The sequence below is a fragment of the Lithobates pipiens genome, unplaced genomic scaffold (genome assembly GCF_037356315.1).
Source record: "Lithobates pipiens isolate NorthernLeopardFrog02 unplaced genomic scaffold, aLitPip1_a1.2 Scaffold_3, whole genome shotgun sequence".
In the NCBI taxonomy this organism is placed as follows: domain Eukaryota; kingdom Metazoa; phylum Chordata; class Amphibia; order Anura; family Ranidae; genus Lithobates; species Lithobates pipiens.
The window spans coordinates 193,200,880-193,226,302 of record NW_027507790.1 but is presented as its reverse complement, the minus strand read 5'-3'; positions in this window follow the sequence as shown (position 1 = coordinate 193,226,302).

Here is a 25,423-nt window from a genome sequence, read left to right as displayed (position 1 = left end):
TGTTATAATTACCTGTTCTGAGTAATGGTTTTGTGCAGAGCAGCCCAGATCCTCCTCTTCTTGGGTCCCTCTCTGGTGCTCCTGACCCCTCCCCCCTGCTGAGTGCCCCCACAGCAAGCAGCTTGCTATGGGGGCACCCGAGCAGAGTCGCTGTTTGTGTGTCCATTCAGGCAGAAAGTTGTGGCTCGACCCCACCCCCTCTCTGCTTATTGGCTCACTGACATTGATTGACAGCAACGGGAGCCAGTGAGGAGGGAGAGTCCTGGACAGTTAAGTCTCTCATGCAACATTGTTGGATCCAGATGGGGTTTTGGTAAGTATTGGGGGGCTGCTGCACACAGAAGTTTTTTTTTTCTTAATGCATAGAAGGCATTACCACTAGCCGACCAGCCTCCACAGTTATACTGCAGCATGTTGGCTCGGCTGGGCAAATCGGCGTCGCTGTACGTTACTCCTTTAAGAAATCACAGCAGGCACGAGCGCATCGCCGGAGGCAGGTGCACGTGCCCACCACGTGTCTCCGAAGCCAAGGCACCCATGATCGCTTGTGACAGAGTAAGAACTGGGATCTGTGTGTGTAAACACACAAATCCCGGTTCTCTCAGAGGAAAAGAGATGGATCGGTGTTCATACTAAGTATGAACACTGATCTCTCTCCTCCCCTAGTCAGTCCCACCCCCCTACAGTTAAAACACATGTAGGAAACACAGTTAACCCCTTCATCGCCCCCTAGTGTTAACCCCCTCCCTGCCACTGACATTTATACAGTAATCAATGAGTATTTTTAGCTCTGATCGCTGTATAAATGTCAATGGTCCCAAAATAGTGTCAAAATTGTCCGATCTGTCCACCGCAATGTCTCAGTCCTGATAAAAATCACAGATCGCCACCATTACTAGTAAAAACGAAAAAATTATAATAAAAAAAATTACATAAATCCATATCCTATTTTATAGACTCTATCACTTTTGTGCAAACCAATCAATATAGGCTTATTGTGATTTTTTTTACCAAAAATATGTTTAAGAATACATATCAGCCTAAACTGAGGAAAAAAATTGTTAAAAAAAAAAAATTGAATATTAATTATAGCAAAAACCACAAAATATTGTGTTTTTTGCAAAATTGTCGCTTTTGTTTGTTTATAGCATAAAAAATAAAACCCGCAGAGCTGATCAATTACCACCAAAAGAAAGTTATATTTGCGAGGAAAAAAGGACATATATTTTGTTTCGGTACAACGTCGCACAACCGCATGCACAGTTCAAAAGTCAGCCAGGCTCGGGTAAGCTCATAAATGCTGGGCCATTTTCCACGGGGCTGGTGAATGGGCAGTGAGTTAGTGATGTCATGGTGCCATCTGGCACCATATCTGAATAGTCGGCACTCGACAGCACATCAGCAGGCACGCCTCTTGACCAGAAGACCGAACCCTGGCCTGCACCAAGCACCATCGCTGGAGCCTGTGGGGACTCCCACCTCCACGCCACTGTAAGCACAACCATACAGGGTCCCGGAGACCGGACCCCTGCACCATCTATCCATTACTGCTATGTGATGTCTACACTTGAGGACTGAGGAGGCACAGCAGTTACCAGACAAGAGCAGCAGTGCCTGGTGAGATTCACAGATGTACAATCTCTGGCTATCTCTTGTATTATGTCCGCAGCCTCTATCCACCCCCTGTATCCTGTCCGCAACCTGTAACCATCTCCTGTATCATGCCTTCAGCCTCTAACCACCTCCTGTGTCATGTCTGCAGCCTGTAACCAACTCCTGTATCATGTCCGCAGCCTCTAACCACCTCCTGTGTCATGTTCGCAGCCTCTAACCAACTCCTGTATCATGTCTGCAGCCTCTTTCCACCTCCTGTATCCTGTCCGCAGCCTCTAACCACCTCCTGTATCATGTATACAGGCTCTAACCACCTCCTGTACAATGTTCACAGCCTCTAACCACATCCTGTGTCATGTCCGCAGCCTCTAACCATCTCCTGTACCCTGTAAATTTCCCTTCGGGGGGTGGGGGGTTGGCAACACTGAATGGGGTTCAGGTTCAGCACCCAAACTTTAGCAATGTTTGCCGAACCCGCACCAAACCAAACCCAGGTACATTTGGCTCATGCCTGATTAGCAGCACTGAGATGAAACAAAGGATGAACAAAAACAAACACAGTACTTTATATAAACAAATGTCCGATGCTTCTGATAAATTGTTTTTGCAAACTATAAATGTAATTCAAAGTTCTGCTGATCTGCATTTTTACAAAAATTAACAACTGTTTGCTTTATTTTACAAATGTATCATTTAAATGAAGAACGTTTATGTCTGCACTTATAACTGTGCATCCAAAGTTATTAAACCTTTAAATCATCTAAAGACTTTAAAAACAAACTAGCAGAGAAGCTTATAAATAACATTCTTGAATCACTAATACTTTTACTATAAGTGCCAGCTACTGGAATTTTTTGAATTAGCATTAATCACAAGCCAAAAACCACAGCTCAAACATTGACTTCTGCAAATAAAAAAATATATTTACTATAAAAGTAAATGATATTTGAGTACTTTCTTCTCATGCAAAAAGGTATAAGATCATTTTTGAATGATAATCCATATAAGAAAAGTAATGTTATTGAGCCTGCCACCCTGTTGTTTCTTTTATCTATTTTAGGATCTTCTGCCAGAGTTCCCAAACCTTCCCATTTGCAATAGTTATTGCAGTAATTATGAGGTGTATCCTTGTTCTGGTCACCTCTGCAGGGAGAGTAGACAACAGTTAATTATACTCATTTGTGTCCAGGGCTTATTCTTTAAAGCAGAACACAAGCCAAATATAGCAAGACAAACATAAGTAGTATTTACATTCAGTTCAGAAATTTCCCCATGCAGTTTTTTTTCAGTCACTATTTCTCATTTCAAGGGTTGAATGATGGCCAGCATCATTTAATCCACTTCTTCTGAGCCCAGGTCATCCTGGACTGGCTTCAGCCTATGACTGGACAGTAAAAGCTGAAGTAATGACAACTATGAGCTCATCTTATTGTCACTCTTTATCTTCCTATCAGCATGAATCTTGTTAGCACATGAACTGATTGGCTCATTGTTCTGCTTCTTAAGCCTCATACACATGATCAAATTTTCCGTAGACAAAGCATCAGACTTTTGTCCGAAGGGCGTGTGCCGTGAACTTGTCTTGCATACAAATGGTACACAATTGTTGGCCAAGAAAAACGAACGTAGTGACATACTAGACGTACTATGAGGCGATTAAGAGGAAGTTCAATTGTCAGACACCACCCTTTGGGCTCCTTCTGATAATTTCATGTTAGTAGAAGTTTGGTGAGTATTGATTTACGCTTTTCGGTTCTTGCTTATCAGTTCGTTTCTGAACAGCTGTTCGTCAACCAGACATGTTGCGGAATTGGAGGAGAGAACGTGCTATTATTGGTCTTGGAGTTATTGCTTTGACCCAAGTCCAGTCCAGGAACAGAAGGAGGAGGATTTTTTGGGCCAAAAACTTGTCAACGTTACTTGGTGACGGGGAGAAGTCTCCAGGACCTCAAGTTTACCACTGGGATCTCCCCCAAAGCTCTGGGACTCATTATTCCTGACACCTGCTCAGCCATTATTCAAGTCTTGCAGAAGGACTATATTTGGGTAAGGTTTTGCCTTTAACATCACATTCTATGTATTTAATGTTTGCTAATGTATTGTATTAATTTCTTGATTCCATAATTAACATTAACATATGTAATATGCTGTGAATGTCCTCTTTGTCCTCATGCATGCTGTAAGCTTTTCCTGCTCTTTTTTTGGCCTACATGCATATTTTCCTTCACTAACCTCCCAGGCATGCTATCCTGGGCCCATACACACCTAGCCTAGTAACTTAAGAATGTATTTTGGCAGCTATATTTTTGTGTTTACCTTAAACACGGCCTAAAATGTGTCTGAATGTTCTTGTTGTCTTCCAATTCAGGCAGAGTGCAAGAGGCCATTTTTTGGGACACAAACTCATTTGTAACCCTCCCCAAAATGCTAAGTCAGCAGATATAAATACTCTATCTGCTGACTTTGCCAAACCCATACACACTATCCCTCTTTTGTGGTCATATTTCTGTATAAATTCACCCAACCATATAGTGCAAGGGCCTGCCTGATTAACTACAAATTGTAACATAGACAGTTTTTGTCTCCTATTATATTGATATGTATTTTCTGAATGTCAAAATATGCTGCAATTTGTACAGTGTGGATTTATATTTTTAGAGTATGACACTTCTTATCTGTCCACTGGGCTGCCAATAGTGTAAGTAAAGAGGGGCTGGCTAAAGTTTCCCATATTATTTATGCAAACAGCTCTCATGGAAGTGGAGAAAGTTACCTGTCCAAAACATCTACCTATTTTCTACCCCCACCCTACAATTTTGCTAATTTGGGGGGGAGGGAGATGAATCAGATAAGTTGGCCTTACCCTTTTGTTGTTAAATACGCATTTATGTTTTCTCCTTATGTTGGCTAAGCATGTTTGTGTCAAATCTCCTTGCAATGTTATGTGCAGAAGCAATCATTTTTTTCTTTTTTTAATCCACAGTTTCCTTTAAACCCACATCAATGGCAGGACATTGCAGCCCAGTTCCACCATCAGTGGGATTTTCCACCACCCAACTCGGGATCTTATTATTTTAATTATAAGGGCTTTTGCAGCATAGTCCTACTAGCTGTAGTGTCTGCCACATATGAGTTCTTGTATCTGGATGAGTTCTTGTATCTGGATGAAGAACGGCTGCAACTCTAATGGAGGAATCATTATGCAGACTCTAGTTCTACAGGCAGCTCCAGAATGGCACCTTAAACTTGCCATCTGCTGAGGAGAATGTTGAGGGCCTCAAATTTGTTTTTGTTGCAGATGAGGCATTTGCTGTGGGGGAACATCTTATGAAGCATTTCCTATGACGAACCTCACCCCAGAGCAGAAAATATTTAATCACAGGCTCTCTTGTGCCAGAAGGGTGGTTGAAAATGACTTTGGTATCCTCTCCAGTCGGTTCAGGCTGTTTTTAACACCAATTAACTGGCGCTATACAAAAATTAACCATGTGGTATTGTGCTGCTGTATCCTCCATCCTTTTTTACAGAAGAATGATAGCAGCTACCTTTTCTCAGTGCCACTTGATGTGGACCCTGCAGTGGCAGGCCAAGCTGAAGAGGCTGCAGCTCGGCCGTCTGTGGGCATGATGATGTCTCTCAAAAATGCCCATACTGGATTGCCCTCCCAAAATGCCCGAGATTTATGGCAAAAATATCTGGATTATTTTGTGGGTAGAGGGGCAGTGGCTTGGCAGAAAATTGTAGCTAATCAGGAATAATATATTTCTTTGATCATCTTTTTTCTTTAGAATAGTAGAAGAAAGTTAGAACGCTTGTGATATTTTTTTTTCAGGCTATATCTCTGTTGCAGGGTAATTCTCACTTCCTGCCCAGTGAAACCATTTTCAAAATTTTAGTAAATGGACTAAACAACTTCAAACATTATCAATCTCCTCTTCTGATCTGTATTCTTGCTGCCTTGCCGGTCACAGCTATCTCTCAATCATTTTTTTTTTTTTGGCATGTGTGGGCAACTGGGCATGACCTTTAGGGTGGGCATCAGTCACTGTAATGTTCTTGCTGAACATAATATAAAAGAACCCTTTCCATGCATCTGCTATCGGCTGCTGAGTTGCTTTATTACACTCTATAGGAGGCCACAGACCACAATGTGTAAGGTGAATTTCAAACCACTAGCCAGTCATGGCAGCCAAGTTCCAACCTACCGTAGTCAATGCTGCTCATTTAAAGGATTTTCAGCTTTGACTATTGAGCTAGCGTCTTTTTGTTCGAGCTACTTTAGTTACCTGGCAATTGGCTTTGCTGCTGAATTTGCCATACAACCTCACAGTTAATGGGATCCCTAACTAACTGCCCTGCACCAGTTGTCTGGTGAGAGCCCCTTACATTTAAAGGGGCAGCCTTATATGTCTTTATAATGTTACATAGCAAAACACAGAGACAAAGTCAACATTTCTTAACATTTTTTAATAGTATTTATTATCAGCGGATTGCCCAATATGTCCATGTAGCCCCTTCACCAGACTGTCAAACTCATCATCGCCGGTCTTATTAGGATGGATGGCTAAATGTTTTTAAATACATTTACTTTAATCAAATGGCATATTACAAATACTAACTACAACTAGTGAGATTCATGCTGTTGTTATGGTGCAAATAAAACATGGAATCAAGGTAATGCTGACAATGTTCTTTTGGCAATGTTTTTTCAAAGAACTTTACATTTCTGAACTGCTGTTTTCTCAATCCAGTAAAATAACTATTTTATACAGGCATTAAAAACCTTGGTTCAGGTCAGTTTTTGTGAATATTTGCACAATTGTCCCAGGGCTGTGATCTCTGCACAAAACATTGAGTAGTTGTATGCATCTTCCTTTGTGAATGGACTAACATGATATCTGACACATTAAGGAATTTCTTCAATTTGACTTCAGGTTCAATATTGCAAACTTCTCTCATTTGGTTTCCATAACCCCCAAGGGGTTTGGATAGTCCTGTTTAAGGTGCCTGTCTTATGTCATCTTTCTGCAAGTATACATTATTAACATCTGACATGCAGATTGCCAGCAGAAATAAAAAATATACTTTGCACTACAAGTGCACTTGGAAGTGCAGTTGCTCTAAATCTAGGGGGTAGATCTGAAATTAGTGGAAGCTTTGCTGATTTTATCATCCAATCATGTGCAAGCTAAAATGTTTTTTTATTTTCCACGTATGTCCCACTCAGATTTACAGCAACTTTACTTCCAAGTGCACTTGCAGTGCAAAGTGGATTGTCCTTTAGTAAATAACCCCCTTGGTGTAAATCTGGAACAGCAAACATGATTAATCTGCTTTTAGCCAAACTTTACAGTAATAATTTAAAATGAGAACTCACTTAAGGGATGCTCTTTCATATGAGAAATTGCTGTCACAAAACTGTATTGATAGTCACAAAAGAATACATGTTCTCTACATACATTTTGTTAACAATTTTGTTTTTTTTAATAGTAAGTATGACAAAAATTCACATAATTAGTAGAAATCCACCCATCAGTCTCGATGGGCCCCATAAACGTATTCAACGTTGTAATGAAGTCTTGTCAACATCTTGTACTTGCAAACTTTCCATGTTATTTCTCCTTAGAGATGAAAAACGATGATGCTGATGTAGTGGACTAATGAGATCATTGCCCTGCAGTTCAATTCTAAAATAAACATGTAAAAGTATCTGATATTTCCTCTTCGTATATTCGCTTTTGCCTTGAATGTGTGAAATATACATCCTAGCTCTGAGCTGAGAGGAAACAACGCAATGCCGTTAAAGAATGACATTTTTATCCCAAAGAACAGAACAAATTAGTCAAATAATTCTGTTTTCTTTTTGCACAGGCTCACAGAGGTGAATTAAATGTGCTTGTAGTCATTACCCAGTTAAAGGAAACTCTTTGCAGACACTGTTAGGGATTTTCTTAAATTTAAATAAAACAATATGGATAACATTTAATAGGTCACTCTGCAACATAACACTCTTTTCTTCCAGATACTCAACACACACAACATAACACCTACTAGTCCAATCTAATACCCCTGATTTTTATTTAGGCCACTGCTCTCATTCTTCTCTGGAAGAGGGTGGGTCTAATTCTTTTACGGTCTCTGCCAAATGACCCATCTGCAGATGCCATTTTTTTTATTGGGAAAGGACACCCTCCAAACAGAGACCTTATTGCAAACTACAGTGAGAAAGACGGGGCAAACTCTGGTAAGATCCCCTACAGGGTCATCTGAGATAGCCAGCAAAAATTACAGGGGGGGGGGGGGGGGTTCTACACAAATCGTTAGGACTGACGATGTGCTTGCATCGATAGACTATAGCATCTTTATAAAGGTAAAAAAATGGGAATTGCAGAAATGTGTACCAAAACTGTGGACGTTGATTTGGTTGGGGCCCCATCCTTGTCTCAAACTGACTCTAGGAGCAGGATAACCTCAGCCCATCCGTTGATACTTGAGCATCCAAACATACAAAAAAAAATTACAAACCACGTTCAACACCCACTGCACATGCAACTATATTGTATTCTTTCCTTCTTCTAATCTTACAATTAAGCTCATTCATGAATGAAACATGTCAGAGAAACCCAAGCAGATGGACTGAAGACTGGCACAATAATTTTTTTCCTGAAATTCAGAAACCAGAATGTCATCATTATATGAGCAGGCCCTTGGTGCCTCACAGAGGTATAGAATTAGAATTAGTATTATAATAGTAGAATTTAACCAGATTCTGAGATAAGTGAAATTATTATTATTAAAGTGATTGTAAACAATCAACTTGTAAAACAACCCATTCCATTTAAAATAGAAATAAAAGGAAAAAAACGTTGTATAGATATAAAAAACACTTTTTTATAAGTGATCTCATTCCCTCTGTTCTCAGCTGCATAAGAGCTGGGGGGAGGAGAAGCAGCAGTACACTGAACTTCCCAGTGAATGGCTGTGCAGCATGTTATGCCCCATACATACTTTACGACAACAAAACTGTGGATTTTTGTTCGAAGGATGTTGGCTCCAACTTGTCTTGCATACACACGGTCACACAAATATTAGCCAATATTTATGAACGTAGTGGTGTACAACACGTACATGATATCTCCATTATGAACACTAGTTATATCTCCGGCTCGTACTTGATTCTAAGCATGCGTGGACTTTTGTACGACAGACTTGTGTACACACGATCGGAAAGTCCTTGTTCTTCTTCCTTGAGATGTTGACTCAACGCTCTCTCTGGACGCAATGACAGGGACACGGTGTGCAGCGACTTATATAGGGACATAACCGGTGATGTCCCCACCCATTATGATGTCACAGTCCCAGCATCCTCTGGGAATGTGACATCACAATGGGCGGGGACATTACCCGGTGATGTCCCTATATAAGTCGCTGCACACCGTGTCCCTGTCATTGCGGCGAGAGAGAGCGTTGAGTCAACATCTCAAGGAAGAAGAACAAGAAGAAGAAGAACAACAACAAGAACAAGAGAAGGCGGCGGTGACAGAAGACCGGGCCACCGCTAGTAAAAGAGCTGTAAGAAGGAGCAGAGGCCCGGCAAGAAGAACCGAAGAGGGGGACAAGACCCCCCAAGTCGGAAGAAGAGGCGGCGGTGACAGAAGACCGGGCCACCGCTAGTAAAAGAGCTAAAGGAAGAAAGCGGAGGCCCAGCAAGAAGAACCGAAGAGGGGAACAAGCCCCCCGAAGAGGGGGACAAGACCACCGAAGTCGGAAGAGGACACCCGGGTGGCGACAAAGAAAAAATTCGGGCTCCTCCGCAAGTAAAAGAGCTAGCAGAAGATAGCGGAGGAGTCCGGCGAGAAGACCCCCCAAGAAGGAAGAAGCCCCGGAGCTGTGCAATAAATTATTTTAAACCCTTGTGTTGTGTTTTTTTTTTTACATTTTTTTCACCAGGTGAATGGGTAGGGGTACATTGTACCACATACTCATTCACATAGGGTGGGGGGCCGGTATCTGGGGGCCCTCTTATTAAAGGGGGCTCCCAGATTCCGATAAGCCCCCCACCCGCAGACCCCGACAACCAACGGCCAGGGTTATCGGCAAGAGGCCCTTGTCCTCATCAACAAGGGGACAAGGTGCTTTGGGGTGGGGGGACCGCAGGGCCCCCCCTTCCCAAAGCACCCCCATGTTGAGGGCACATGGTCTGGTATGGCTCAGGAGGGGGGCCGCTCGCTTGTCCCCACCCCCTTTCCTGACTGGCCGGGTTGGGTGCTCAGATAAGGGTCTTATATGGAGCTTGGGGGCGGACCCCCACACCGTTTTTTCGGCGTAGGGCTTCCCCTTTAAGTCCATACCAGGTGACGGGGCCAGCAACGTGTCAATCTCACCGCCAAAGGCAAAGCGCTTCATCAGCGGTGCTTTTCGGGTGTTTTTAACCCTTTATTCGGCCACTAGCATGGATTAAAAGCAACGCTATAACAGTGGAAAAACTAGTGGTGAATTACCGACAACGTGGCCGCGCTAGCAGTGTGAAAGTCCTAGTGACAATGATCACCGGGACAAATGCAGAGAGGGTGAATCTCCCTAACGAGGACACAGACACCTATAAAAATATGACAGAGGTTTTAGTGCCTCACTACTCTATTCAAATTTTTAAAAAAGTTTTGGTTTTAGACACATTTTTATATTTTTAAACTAATTAATCAGTAATAAGTGACACTAGGCCTCACGTATAAATGTCAAAAAGAAAAGTGCTCGTCTTGTCCACATTAAACAATCCGATTCTATGCTTGGACACCAAATAGACCCAGGAATCACCAAAATTCTAATATAATTTCATATACACACCAGGCCTCTAAGCAGGGCTGTCTATAAGGCAGGGCAAAAGGGGCAGCTGCCCTGGGCCCTGTCATTGTTGTGGGGCCCAAAGCAGCTGCCTCATACTTGCCAACTATCCCAGTTTAAATTCCCTTGTCCCTTGAAGTTTTAGTCCTGTGCTGTGTCCCGATATCTCAGTGTGAACCACTGCTATTAATGCTGCCCAGCTCTACCCTATTGTTGTGTACAGATGACTCACCTGCAGACTCTGTGTTTACATGTAAATAACCGTCAATCATATGTAAATAACGGCAGCATGCACATGTAAATAGCTGAGGCCGGCATCATTGATATGTAAATAAAGGCGGCATTCATATATATATCATGCCCCTCCTGCAGTGAGGAGAAAATGTGCTATAACCTAGAGCAACCAATCAGTGAGCAGTATTAGTGTACAGTAATCTCTAGCAACCAATCAACAAGCAGAAATCATGTGCTGTAACCTCTAGCAATTAATCAGGGAGCCGTAATGTGTGCTGTAACCTCTAGCAACCAGTCAGTATGTGGTAATGATATACTGTAACCTCTGGCAACCAATCGCTGCCTGATCTGATTCAGTAAACTGATTTTGAGTCTAGCTGCTATTTATTGTATGTCTCAGAGCAGGTGGAGAGCAAAATTGCATGGTGGGGGCCAAGAATTTTGCCCAGGGTCCAATCAATAATAAAGACGGCCCTGCCTCTAAGTAATATGAACGCTGTCCAATTGTACATACACAAGTGTTTTAATGGGATACTATAAGCCAAAGTCCAATAGTTTTTGGAGCTACAACGAATCTACCAGTGTCTTAGCCCTTGTACACACGGTCAGAAATTCCAACGGAAAATATCCGATCAGACCGTGTTGCCGGATAATCCGACCGTGTGTGGGCTCCATCGGACTTTTTCGGTCAGAGTGTCTGACCAACAAAGTTTGAGAGCTGGATATACTTTGTCCGATCGTTTGTAGAGAATTCCAATCAAACAAAGTGCCATGCATGCTCGGATCAAATTACGAGACCAAAGCTATTGGCTACTAGCCTGAACGTAGTCCCGTCGTAACGAACGAACGTCATCACGTTCTGAACGATCGGATTTTCCGATAACTTTATCCGACCGTGTGTATGCAACACCAGTTTCGGACAAAATCCGTCGGAAAAAATCTGATGGATTTTGTTGTCGGAATTTCCGACCGTGTGTACAAGGGCTTAGAGAACTAGGATTAATACATTTGTTTAATTCATAACTTTTCAATGACTCCTTTTTACTGTTCACTCCACTGAAGGACAATGGCACCTTCAAGCAGTTTATGCCATTATGAATACCATATTGGCAAGGTTTTAGTAATAGATTTATGAATGTTATGAAAAGCTCAAGTATTAACGGGCGCTTTAGCTGTAATTCCTGTGCTCTATAAATGGCTAGTAACTTCCCTTGTGGAAACAGTTCTTGCAGCTTCCTCCAAGCAGGCTTTTACTCTAACCACAAAGAGCCATTTCCTCTTCTGTTAGTTCATTTCACATCTCCTACAACACATGCTGACTGTTTGAATGAGACTTTTTATCTTTTACTGGGAGACAAATTCATCTGAATGTGCCAGATATCCCATCATTAGCTCTCACACTGTGATGGTTTATAAATAAGAACTTGAGCGTCCACTCGGCCAGCAAGTGAAAACTTTCAGCTGCTGGATAAACATTAAGGTATCAATCACCATTCCATGTCTTGAAGCTGTATCAAGGGGTTGCTGTGCTTTTCCACTATAAATTGATTTGTTTATCAGATCTTGAATGTGTGTGCAGAATAAGAAATCATGGGCATAAATTCTGAATTTTAAAAGATTAATTTATTACAGTAGACCTATACACAAATGTTAACAAAGCACTGCTAATAGTCTTGCTAAGATACACTATACTATCGAAAGTATTGGAACGCCTGCCTTTACATGCACATGAACTTTAATGGCATCCCAGTCTTAGTCCATACGGTTCAATATTGAGTGTGCTCACCCTTTGCAGCTATAACAGATTCAACCTTTCTGGGAAGGCTGTCCACAAGGTTCAGGAGTGTGTCTATGGAAATGTTTGACCATTCTTCTAGAAGCACATTTGTGAGGTCAGACACTGATGTGAACATAAAAACCTGGCTCATAGTCTGCTCTAATTCATCACAAAGGTGTTCTATTGGGTTGAGGTCAGGACTCGAGTGAAGTACCTCTACACCAAGCTCGCTTATCCGTGTCTTTATGGACCTTGCTTTGTGCACTGGTCCAAATCATTTGGTGGAAAGGGGATTATGGTGGGGAGTTGTTTCTGTGGGGTTGGGCTTGGTCAATTATTTCCAGTGAAGGGAACTCTTATGGCATCAGCATACCAAGACATTTTGGACAATTTCATGCTCCCAACTTTGTGAGAACAGTTTGGGGATGGTCCCCTCCTGTTACAATATGACTGCACACCAGTGTACAACGCAAGGTCCATTGACGTGGATGAGCGCGTTTGGGGTGGAGGAACTTGACTGGCCTTCATGGAGTCTATGGAACCACACTCCATAGATACACATAGCAGGGCTTAGCCCTGCCAACAGCTTCCCCATACTGTATTTGAGTGACAGCTCCTGCCTGTGTCCCTATGTGAAGAGAAAGATAAGGGAGAAGTGATGCAGCTGTGCACATCACTGGATCTCTTCTCCCATCCCTTCCACTTCACACATGAAAGTGGGAGGACAGAAACACATAAAACACTTTGGCTTTATAACAACTTTAAATATAGAGGTTAGCCAATCAGGAGAGAGAGTGGGTGGGGCCGAACCGCAACTCCATGTCCGAATGGATATGTGGAGCTGTGGCTCGGGGGTTCCCATACCAAGCTGCTTGCTGTGTCGGCGCTCACAGGAGGGAGGGGCCAGGAACTCCAGCAAGGGACCAGATACGAGAAGGATCCCGGCTTCCCAGTGCAAAACCAACTGCACAGAGCAGGTAAGTATAACATCTTTGTTAGTTTAATAGAAAAAAAATGAAACTTTACACTCATTTTATTTTGAAAGGTTGTTAAATTTTATATAACATGCACAGGCTGCTTGAATTTCAGCCGATTCCAGCTTAATTGGTCAAAATTTGTTCTGTAAGTAGCCTACCAGTTGCAACTGGCTCAAAAAAGTAGATTTTTCCATTGACTTTTGTTGAAGAAGACAAGTGGAAAACTGTTGGCTGAACAATTACTCCATCAAAACAAATACAGTTACTGTTTGGATATTCAGCTGCTTCTGGTCCTGCTGGTTGCGGAATTCAATACATGGCAGGGGGAGTCTCTCATCCATGTTGTTTTGCTTGGTTGATTGATTTCCTATGTTCAGCCACCTGGGAATAAAGGTGCATGGCTATTTTTATTAAAATTTTTGGGTAGCAATGAACTTTAAATCCTAGGCGTTTGGTCATGTTGTCAACACTGAAGGGAGAATAGAGTAAACCCTTACATACAGTATACCCAGTGAAGTGACTTGCCTCATGTGATACACAGAGATTAAACAAATCATCCTTTATAAGTTGTACCTGTTTGTGTGCAGAATTCTCTTTACATCTATACAAAGTACAAAATGTATAAAGCTTGTCTGAGCTGTCAAAATAAATCTTTATAAATCTTGTTTTATCTTTTGTGTCTAGCATTTTTTAAGAATGCACTCCCTCTTTCTTATTCTTTTCCTTTTATTTTTTGTATTTGTAGCACCCTTCTGACACCCCAAACGCAAAATAGTACCTTCAGAAGCCAGGGTCCATGGCTAAAATGGGGGAACTGAGAAAGGATATTGGGCGCCAGTTTTGTTGTTTGTTCCAGAATGGTCAAGGACATGATAGTTAGGGGTCCAAGATACCGTAACAGATCACTTACAGTTTCTACAGATCCAAATCAATGTCCAGCTTCACAGTGTCAGAACCGTTAAGCTGACCCAGCAACACGATAAGCACATTCCAAAACTTTAGTACGCCCTCCAGATGAGACACCAGGCACTTCTGAGAAACCAGCCTGTCTCCCTCCAGCAAGGAGCTTCTCCTGGGTCTTCTCCTTGGCACAGTTTCACTCCAGACTCAGTAGGACATCTTCAGGACCACTACACCACAACTTAGGCCCTAAACTAGACTATTGGGCCTAACCACAGAGCTCAATTCAGTGGCATTACCCTAGGCTTTAGCCAGTACATGGTTTGTCCCTCATATTAATATCATCCCCCAGCATGCACCAGGGACTTAAACCTCTTACTGAACTGGCTGAAGAAAATATAAATATTCATAATTTTGTTTTGTTTGTGAAACCTCATACTATGATCAGTAATAACAGTGACATATACTGGTGACACTGAGAAATCACAAGCCAAGTTGAGCTTAGGGAAAACCCAGGTGAAAAACTATACAATCAAACTAACTACAGCTCAGCCAAAAAACAAATTGACATAGGAGCCCCTGTTTAGGACAATGTGGCTACACTTGTATTACGCTCTTATGTATGGACAATATTTGTTCTAAACTGTTATTATGTCAAATTATGTCAAATTCTATCACTTCAATAAAATTAAAGTGAAAGAAATAAAATGTGTCTATTCATTAATTAATAAATAAATAAATAATAAATAAAGGCCAGACAGATTCTATAAAATCAATTAATACAATTATGTTCTCATGAAAAAAAACATTTATTTGGAATGCAACTAGGGTAATTACCTGAATTTGACTTGGTATCAGCCTTCTGTAATCCCCTGTTCAACAGAGAAATGATTGTGAGAGGGATGGACAGGACTGGGAGCCAATTGGCCATGCCGATGCACCAGTGCTGCCCAGGAATAGAGAAGAGAGATCTGACCTCATCGTGCTGCCACCTGCTGCTCCTTCACTTTCTAATCTTAGGCTGGTAGCAGATAGGGGACCAGTCTCTGGTGCTTAAAGCGGAAGTAGACCCATTGATTCAACAGTTTAAAAAAACAGTTACATTCCCGGAATGCTCTAAACCAAGCTGCCAAGTCATCCATTGGCTGGTGTAATAACTGATCACATGTGCAGCATCACTAAAGCAAAAAATGTTTTGGGACTTTAAATGAAGCAATGACCTGGTGGGGTCATATGCCTCGACCCCTGTTGTAATGTAAGATGTGAGGGTGGGACTTTAAATGATGTGTCCAGTTGGAAATATGTAAATAAGTATATATAAATATGTATTATTTTGAAAATATGTCAATATCTGAAATCACATATATATATAACAGTATAATACAATAATGGCAATTCCAATATATTTCATATATATACATACATGCATACATGATGACAAAATAATACATTGGAAGGTGTCGTGGAGTCTTACTCTGAGCACACTGAGCACACATGGGACAGGCAGCTACGAAGGCAGTAACATCAGCCCGTAGACTAGGCCACCAGAATTGTTGGGAGATGGCCCAAATGAGTTGATTCTTCCCAGGATTGCCAGCTGCCTTGGGAGAATGGTAAGTCTGGAGCACGGCAGTACGGAGACTCTTTGGGACAAAGCAGCGGTCACAAGGTTTATCAGGAGGAGCATGGACCTGAGCAGCAAGAATTTTGTCACCCAAAGGAGAAGTAAGACTGGTGTGAACCATAGCCAAGATATGATCAGGAGGAATCATAGGAACCGGAACCCACTCCGACTCCGACTTGGAAGTGGAGGAAAATTGTCGTGACAGGGCATCAGACCTTACATTCTTAGTACCAGGCAAGAATAGAGCCCATTGTGCCCTTCTGGGAGAGAGTCGCTTAGCCTCAGACAAGAATGTAAGATTCTTATGGTCAGTAAGAATAAGAACGGGGACAGTGGTACCTTCAAGGAGATGTCTCCATTCTTTAAGGGCTAAAATTCTCGCCAACAGCTCTCTGTCCCCAATCTCATAATTGCACTCAGCAGGTGACAATTTCTTGAAAAAGTAGCCACACGGATGCATAGCACTCTCAGAGTTAGGATGTTGCGACAGAAGGGAGCCAACTCCAGTCTCAGAAGCATCAACTTCTAGGATAAAAGGCAACATAAGATCAGGATGTGCCAATACAGGAGCAGAAACAAAGGCAGCCTTGAGAGTCTCAAAGGCCTTAATGGACTCCGGAAACCAACTCTGTGGGTTACCGTCCTTTCTGGTCATATCAGTCAGAGGCTTGACCAGAGACGAGAAGTTACAAATAAACTTCCGATAGTAGTTGGCAAAGCCCAGGAAACGCTGCAGAGGACGTAAACCCACTGGTCGAGGCCACTGTAGGACTGCCGACAGTTTCTCTGGGTCCATCGAAAAACCAGCAGTGGAAATGACATAGCCCAGGAATGTAACATATTCACGATGGAACTCGCACTTCTCCAGTTTACAATAGAGATTGTTCTCACTTAGTTTCTGAAGTACACGACAGACACCTGTGTGGTGGCTCTCCAGGGACTTGGAAAATATGAGGATATCATCGAGATAAACCACCACACAATTGCAACAAATCTCGGAGGACATCGTTAATAAATTCCTGGAAAACTGCTGGGGTGTTACAAAGGCCAAAAGGCATTACCAGGTATTCATAATGGCCTGTTCTGGTATTAAACGCAGTTTTCCACTCGTCGCCCTCCTTAATGCACACGAGATTGTATGCCCCTCTCAGGTCAAACTTTGTGAAAACCGTTGCTCCCTTGAGGCGGTCAAATAACTCTGTAATCAATGGAATCGGGTAGGCATTCTTAATCATGAAAAGAAAGAAGAAACCAGCACCATCAGGAGATGAGGACTTGCGGATGAAACCTCGAGAAAGTGCGTCAGCAACATACTCCTCCATGGCCTTATCCTCCAAGACCGACAAAGGGTAAACCCGGCCACAAGGAGGTATGGCACCAGGTTGAAGGTCAATTGCGCAATCATAAGGCCGGTGTGGAGGCAAACTACCAGCTTTACCTTTATCAAAGACATCAACCAAAATCACGGTACTCCTCCGGCAGGGAGGGGAGTGAAGCGGTGCACAGGACCTTGGATACCTTCAGAAAGCATGTCTCACTGCATTGTGGTGACCAGGAGAGAACCTCAGCACGGAGCCCATCTGTAACCAAGGATAACCAATAACCAGCGGATATCTGGGTGAGGAAATAACTTGGAATTGGATTATCTCATGGTGAAGTGCCCCTACGGCCATGGACAATGGAACCATCTCATGAGTCACATGGGCAGGCTGCAAAGGTCTCCCATCAAGAGCCTCAATGGCAAGTGGAGTGTCACGCCGCTGCAGTGGAATCGAGTGCTGCGAAACAAATGTAGCATCAATGAACAGGCCTGCAGCCCCGGAGTCGATTAGAGCCTGTATCTAGATGGACAACTCAGCCCAAGAAAGGGTGACCAAAACCAGAGCTGGGAGCCCACTGGGGACATCGTCTCCGGGAGCTGAGGTGATGTGTTCCATGACATGGGGCCCACACAGAGCAACCCCCAGATTGAATGAACATCCATCATTCATCAAGAAACCTCTGATGTATTGGAATACGGACCACAGCTAACTGTGAAGGACTTCTATATAAAAAAATTAAATAGTGTATTTTGATTCATTTTATATAACAAATAATGTATACTAATTCATAATAGATAGCTTGACCAAATAATCACAGTTGTAGGGAAATAAGGTGCAGCTAGGCAAGTGGTGAGAAGAGTGCAGCCCAACTCCAAGGGAATGATGTGTGAGTAAAAAGAGAAAGTGAAGGAATGTAGACCAAGTGAAACACGTGTACCGTAGGTGCAATGAGAAGAACAAGAAGTATAGCCAAAACAATATAATGGTGACTTGAATGAACTAAAAGGTATGTGGATTACCTGATACTGAAATGTGAATGCAATGATGGAGAACATTGCATGGTGTAGCCGTGTGAGGAGAAGGCAAGCAAAACAGCTAAAACACCCGAGGAGGATGCTTATATACAGTAGGCGCAGCCATGAAACACACACTAACATCATGCAAGCGTTCAGTGTGGGAGGGGGGCGTCATCATCTGAGAGATCAAACCGTCCAGCGATTGCCGCCAAAACTGCCTCCCACATGCTACCCGATGGAAAAACACTGGCATTGGCCATGCCAAAGGTGTTACATCACACATCAGGCTTGAAGAGCGTGACATTGATATGCAGTACATGAGCCCCCCACCCACCCCGAGACACGAGAATGTAAGGGGTGCAAGACGCTCGTTGCAGCTCCCAGGACGATCAGAGAGCAAGCAACCAGGGGGTCCCAAACCACACACCACCAATAGACAGCTAAAAACATCATAATGAAATCACCCCTGCTGAAACACGGGGAGAAGGGGAGAAAGGAAGAAAGAACATGTGGCTCGATGGCGGGTATGCCACTAAAAATTAAAGCTAACTAAATATACCAACACAACACACTTCCATTCTTATTTAGATTATGTCCCCAGTGGGCTCCCAGCTCTCGTGGCATGCCCCTGACACACAGTTGTTTTTGTAAGTATATAAAGGAGGGTGTGGACATCCCTTCCCCATAGCTTTTTCCCCTGAACATGTTAGATTATTGCTACTTTCCTGCACTTTATTGCCTCATGCCTTGTTCAATACTATTTACAGATGTATATATATATATAAATTATTTTACATGTTCTATGTTCCTACTGGTTTACATGTCCAACTCTGTAATCATGTCATCTAAGGTTTTAATTATGATAGGGAGTAGAAATCCTTGGCTACACAGGTATTATTTTGACATCATGTATGCATGTATATGTATAGATGAAATATATATATTGGAATTTCCATTATTGTATTATACATTTTTGATATGTATGATTTTAGATGCTTAAAGTGGAAGTAAACTCCCCTATCATTTTCAGCCAAGGAAGCTGCCATCTTTGCCTCTGTTTAATCTTCAACTGCTATGGTGCTGCACATGTGATTCGTTATGACACCAGCCATTGAATGGTTTGATAGTTTGGCTGAGAGCACAGCCAATGTGCCGTTAGCATTCCCGGCATGCCTTTTTTTTTAACTGTTTAAATCGATGGGTTTACTTCCACTTTAACAGTCCCTAATGCTGCGTACACACGATCAGACTATCCGGCGGACTTAGTGTGGCGGACAAACCGCCGGAAAGTCTGCCGGACTTTCCGAATGAGCAGACCTGCCCACACACAACTGGACTTTTCCGGCGGACCAGTTCCGCCAGACTATGGCGGGAGTCCGCCAGACTTTTGAAATGAACGGACTTGCCCACACACGGAGAAAAGTCCGTTCATTTTGAATGCGGCTCCAGGTAGCCGGGACTAGCGAAGGAAGTCAATGTCACCGCCTCCGGCGGTGAGATTGACACGTCGCTGGCCCCGTCACCTGGTATGGACTTAAATGGCTGAAAAAACGGTGTGGGGTCCCCCCCAAATGTCCATATAAGACCCTTATCTGAGCACGCAACCCGGCCTGTCAGGAAAGGGGGTGGAGACGAGTGAGAGCCCCCCTCCTGAGCCATACCAGGCCGTGTGCCCTCAACTTGGGGGGTGCAGCCCCCCAGCCCCCCACCCCAAAGAACCTTGTCCCCATGTTGATGAGGACAAGGGCCCCTTCCCGAAAATCAGGGCCCCCCCTTCCCCAAAGCACCCCCCATGTTGAGGGCACGCAGCCTGGTACAGCTCAGGAGGGGGGTGCTCGCTCGTCCCCAACCTCTTTCCTGACCGGCTGGGTTGCGTGCTCGCATAAGGGTCTTATATGGACCTTTGGGGGAACCCCCACGCCGTTTTTTCGGAGTAGGGCTTCCCCTTTAAGTCCATACCAGGTGATGGGGCCAGCGATGTGTCAATCTCGCCGCCGAAGGCACCGACATTGACTTCCTTTGCTAGTCCCGGCTACCTGGAGCTGCGTTCAAAATGAACGGACTTTTCTCCGTGTGCGGGAAAGTCCGTTCATTTCAAAAGTCCGGGCGGACTAGCACACAGACGACCAGATTGTCCGCCGGACAATTTTTGAGTCAAAACTACTTTCTAAGTCCGCCGGACTTTTGGGGGAAAAAAGTCTGCAGAAGCCCACACACGGGTGGATTGTCCGGCGGACTCTTGTCCGCCAGATAGTCTGATGGGTACGCGGCATAGCTCAAATGTAACAGTTCTTTCAGCTCCACTACATCCGCCTCTTGTAGTTCATCAACACTGAACTCCCGGTCTCTCACTAGACCCTCTGATTCACTGACTCTGAATCCCTTGAGCTCCTCCAAGGTTGGTGGTGGTATCTCCGTCAAGCATCACCCACACTTCCCTGCATGGGTCTCTAACTTGGTACTCCAGATACTTCTTAAGCTTCACCCTTGCTAACCGGCAAGGTCCTTGGCTTGACTGACAAGGCTGCCCTGCAAGCGTCTCCTCCACGGGTTGGGTCCCTGTCTTGATCCCTGCCTGAAGTTTCCCGATTCTCCACCGTGCCCGTTTGGTGAAATATGGTTCTGGTACTTTCTTCAGTTACTCAGTGTTGTCCTTGGTAAAGGTGGTTGGTCCCTTTGTAGTGACAGCTTCCCTTCTACCTCCAACCACTGACAGGTTCTACGGCCAACAGAACCATCACGTTTGGTTGGACTGCAAGCCGCAGTCCCAACCCTTTGCTGCCCTCTTACTTCTGGATAGGCCCTCACACAGCCTGGCAGCCAGATGCCCCCATGATAGGCCCAATCTTCAGCCTAGAAGCCCGAGGCGTACGACACATGTCCACCCAGACAGCCGTCCAGGTATATACCCCATATACCCATAACCTGACCTTGGGTTGTTATTCTCATATCTAGTACTTCAAGTTCCCAGCCACCTAGTGGTAGAAGGGAAAAGTGCAACAAGGCAAAACTTAGAAATCAATAGACCTCTATCAATCGACCAAGATGACTACTCTTGGAAAGTAAATTTGTGAGGAGCTCCCTGACTAATACTTCATATTGCCATTGCACACGTTCCTGGTATAAGCTTTCAAGGTTTGGGTGCTGCAGCAACAACCAGCTGGATACTGGTTCAAGTCACAACGTAGATATTTTCCAGCACACCAAGGATCGGCACAAAGTGGAGTCCAAACGGGTAGTTTATTGCATGATCACAACACAAGAAAGATGCAACGGTTTGGAGTCATGCAGAACCCCTTAATCAGGCATGTTAGCTCCCTGACTAAACCCCAGGGTGCTACAGTTGCAAATCAGTTTTAACAATAGTGTCCTGTAAGGCCTGTCCATACACTGAGCGAAATTCCTTCCTGCAATGATGGGTTGAAATTCGCTATATTCCCCCATCAACACAGACAGTGCTGATGTAGGAATCCCTCCTCCCGAGCCATTGGCATCTCCTGGAGGAAGGGGGGCAGGGGAAGCCCTCCCGGCCAGGAGAAGACAGTTATTATTACTTGTATGGGACGTGATTAGTGCCAGCAGCTGTCCATATAACCTACATTTAAAACAGGTAGCTCTCAAGAATTTCAAATTTTAATAGTTATTATTGCTAGTGGCTATAGCAGCCGCTAGCGATAATCACAAGTCAAACCCAGCATGCTGGTTGTACCCAAGTTGATGAATCAAACAACTTGACACCTTCAGCCTGCCCATACACGGTTCTAATCTCGACTGGTTCCTACTGAACCAGCCAAGATTCGAACCATATATGGCCTTCCTAATGTTTAGCGAACTCTTGCTCTTTGATAAAGATATAGACATCCTTTGCAATTGGTGAAATTTTGAATCAGGAGTACTGGTAGGAGTTTCCTTTTATCAGGTTTTAAGAATTGTACTATGGAGACCAAAAACAAATTGTTCTTTCAACCAGCTATCAAGAACTATCCTTCCAGTATGAGTCATTACCACTCTTTTTTGCAGAGCAGCTAAGATATCTACAATGAGACTAGCAAAATGGGGGATAGTCTCATCCTCTTCTGCTACTTTCAAACTGGCCTCTACTATTGGAAACCTCTTCTTTTTGCTGGAATTAGCTTTTCATGTTGTTTAAAATGTACAAAACACTCTAATCTGCATTTAAGTATTGATGGACTCTTAACTTTATTAATGAAATATAATTAGTTTAGCTATATCAATTGGCAGAGACAGTACCTTACCTAAGGTGCTTTTTCACTGAATGTAAATTTGTTGATTTTATGGGTAAAGTTCTAAAGAGTGCCATTACTGAAGTGCAACTTTTGAATTAATTTGTGTGGTTTCCACAGTCATTTAAAAAAACTTTTCAGTAATGGTAAGTACATATATTTATTTTTTAGTCTGTTAATTATAATGCTGTTTTACTAATTTTCTGGCAAAGCCTAGAGAGTATTTTACCAGATGTGTCTGATTGCTGCAATTTTTTCAAAGCAATGCTATCAATTTCCTTTGCTGTGTTCTTTGATAAGCATTTTAAGGCCGTTAATCTTCATTCCTCATTACCAAGCGTTACTGAACATAACAGACCTACTGAAACCTCTGTTGATCTACTTTATCTATATGGTTTAATAAATCGGTATATCATTTCCACCTTATCTGAGCCTCATCAGCATCCTTTAACCTAGACCTAGATGATAGAATGCTTTTAGTTTCAAGTGTTGGAAATATATTTTTAACTCTCTAAGCTTTATAGGCCCATTCACATCTGAGCATTTTCAGCTTGTAAAACGCTCATCTCAAAAGTTAAAAAATGCCCAACAAGCAAAATCCCATTCATTTAAATGGTCCCTGTTCACATCTGAGCTTTCTGTCACTTGAAGGAAAAAGCCTGAAGCTCAAAAAAGTACACAAGCTTCTTTTTGGGTAGATTACAGGTGTTTTTCTCCTTTTTGCATTGGTGATTTTCTTTTTTTTTTTTTTACCTGGTGTTCTGGCCAGTGAGTCTGTTATTTTCCAACAGAAAAAGATCTCTTCCAGATACATCAGCTTACAAGGATAAGACAAACCATTTACCACTGACAGGGATGCTTACAATGATCAGTTTTTATTTTTAATTATGTAAAACCTTTATCCCAAAAGGAAAACACATTTTCTTGTAACTGGTTATGAGCTGGAGTTCAGCTTCAATTTGTTAGTGTATATAAATCTGCTAATACATCTACCACTCCTCAGAATCTCAGAATGAGAATGCTGCTGTCCAAAGGTGCCCCTGTGATCCTTTATTTAGAGTAGAGGGGGGCACTCTAATACAAAAGGTGTGTTACTGGCCAGATTACTAGGTGAAAACAGAGAGAGAAAAGCCTAAAAAAAGTAATAATGCAGCCACCACATTTAATGATTGTCAGACTGCAGTATATTACATTTTTGGTTCTGGGTTTAATGCTGCTTTAATAACTACCGGTACTTCCTACCTTTTTACCTTTTTTACCTTGATATATTTATTCTGTGGTGTGTGTATATAGTTGATAGTATAAATTTCATATCTAAATATACAGAATTTAATACCAAAATATGGGTGCTCAAAGTGTCTCACCATTAAGCCATTTAAGCAATTAGACAATAAAATATCCACAATGACACAGCTTGGTAGCTCAGCTCCTTATGTTTACATATCTTCTTATCTTATTTGTATAGTAAACAAATGTAATGAAAGGGCGAAAAATGCAAAATTATATATGCAATAGGTAACTGAGAGCAAACAAATTTTATTTATGGCCGAAGCCCTATGGCCGATACGTATCTGAACAATACAAGTTTATCATAAGACACCCTATATGAAATGGACCTGAAAGTGTGCCCTGGTCTAATGGACGGTATACCAAAATAAGGGGGCATACCCAGTGATTAGAAATGAATGTGTTTGAAGAGAAATGTTTTGAGAAATGCCCTAAAAAAGGGGGTGGGAGGGTGGGTATTGCGCACAGGAAACCGACAAAGACCACAGGCGAGTGGGCTGGTTAAATACCCCCCGGGCTCCTCCCATAAATTCAGGCCACCATACTGGCCTTCTTACTTATGGCCGAAGCCCTATGGCCGATACGTATCTGAACAATACAAGTTTATCATAAGACACCCTATATGAAATGGACCTGAAAGTGTGCCCTGGTCTAATGGACGGTATACCAAAATAAGGGGGCAAAAACACTTAGGTAGGGGTAAGAGAGTTTTATTGTTTTCAGCTTTATCTTTATTGAGCCAGTTGGGTGAATGCCCGAGACATTTCTACCTGTGGGTTAGGGATGTATCAAGCGAAGCAGGCCGATTTCGACCTGCCCAATCTTTTGATGACGTGGTCCGGGACCCCATGCCGGGATGCGGATGAAGCTGCTCCGATGCGGAAGGAATGGCCGGAGTACTCACTGGGATTGAGGAGCAAATTGCGGAGGAGAATCCTTACATGCTTAATGAACTGGCGGTTTCGTTAATGGTTTGACCGGGAAGGGCAACAGAGGACTAGAGTCCGGGAGCTCGGGTAGTAGAGAGAGTAACTGCGAAAGCACAGCAACCGGGCACCAGGCGTTGTTGGTTTTGTAGAGGTTGATATCTACGCCGGTGCCTGCCTGCTGAGTCTTGGTTACCGAGAGGTGGAGAATGAAGTGGTCCTGGTGACGGAGCAGATGACGTCTGCGAAGGACTGGAGTGTGTGTGCTGTTATGGGTGAACTCGCTGGGCCGTAGAAAGCCATAGTAGGCTAGATAAGTTTGTCGAGGGGCAGGCTGGCCTGCATGGCGCTGGTGTCGAGATTGACTCCGAGGAAGGTGATAAATTGTTCGGGCCCGTCAACCTTATGTTCGGCGATGAGGACGTTGAGATTCCCAAAGACGGTCCTTAATTTACCAAGGTCCCTTGGAGGTATGCCCGGCTGTTCAATCAATAGAAAGTTATCCAGGTAATGGATAACTTGCTGACAACAAGCCTTGTGCCGAAGGATCCAAGAGACTGTGTGAACGTGTCGAACAGCCAGGGGCTGCTTTTGGAGCCAAATGTTAATTTAGTGGCGAAATAATATTGGTCTCTCCATTTAATGCCGTGCCAGCACCAGA